Raw genomic sequence first — 867 nt, 5'->3', positions numbered from 1 at the left:
TTGTGCTATGTGGTTATTTTCCGGGTTTTGGGGGGTTCTTTTTTGGGTTTGTGGTTTGGTGTTTTGCTGGTGGTTTGGGTTTTTGTTTTGGTTTTACTTGTTAATAACTACGTTTCCCATCGTCAGACTATGGATACAACTACCTGCTGATAGAGCTACTCCAGGGAAGATGCTTTCTTCAGAAGAAATCAAGAAAAAATAGAAGATCTTTGTTCCATTTATTGGCAGAGCAGAAGCCCCAGCAGCAAGGAGGCTGCGGTTTGAGTTCTGCACCTCAGGTAACTGCAGTGCCGGCCGTGGGAGAGGGGGCTCACATTTGTGTGTTACACAATTCCAGCCAGGCAAAAATTGAATATTTTCCAAGCCAGGTTCTTCCCAGCTGCAGAGGGCAATGGAAATGTGAGCAAAGGCTAAATGGCAAGTTTGCTGTGTGGTTCTTGTCCTTAGTGGCTTGTTACCCACAACTGACAAATGGGCGAAGGACATACCCTCTCACTTTGGGCAATGTCTTGTTATGTTTCCTAGGCTTGCTCAATTAAATAAAAAGCAATTAAAACTTGAAGGGCTGCAGCAGTGTGGTGGTGTGGAGCAAGCGCACGTGCATTTTTGCATGCACATAATTATATATCCCCTTGGTTTGCAACATGTGAAATCTCAGCTTCTTGGATTTCTTTTTCTATTTTATCTGTCAAACCAAATGCCGAGCAGACTGTGAACCATTTCCCCATCTTTTTTTAAATCTTAATGTGGAGAATTTTTATTTCTGCGGGTAGAGAGCCTTTCAAGTAGCCCCATAGCCTGTCTGCTCTCCTTATCGAGGCCGGAATGCAGCAGAGATTTGTTTCTCAGCTACTTGTACTTTTCCAG

Source organism: Patagioenas fasciata, chromosome 19, assembly GCF_037038585.1.
Source record: "Patagioenas fasciata isolate bPatFas1 chromosome 19, bPatFas1.hap1, whole genome shotgun sequence".
Classification (NCBI taxonomy): domain Eukaryota; kingdom Metazoa; phylum Chordata; class Aves; order Columbiformes; family Columbidae; genus Patagioenas; species Patagioenas fasciata.
The sequence above is the reverse complement of the archived record's forward strand: the minus strand, read 5'-3'. Positions refer to the sequence as shown.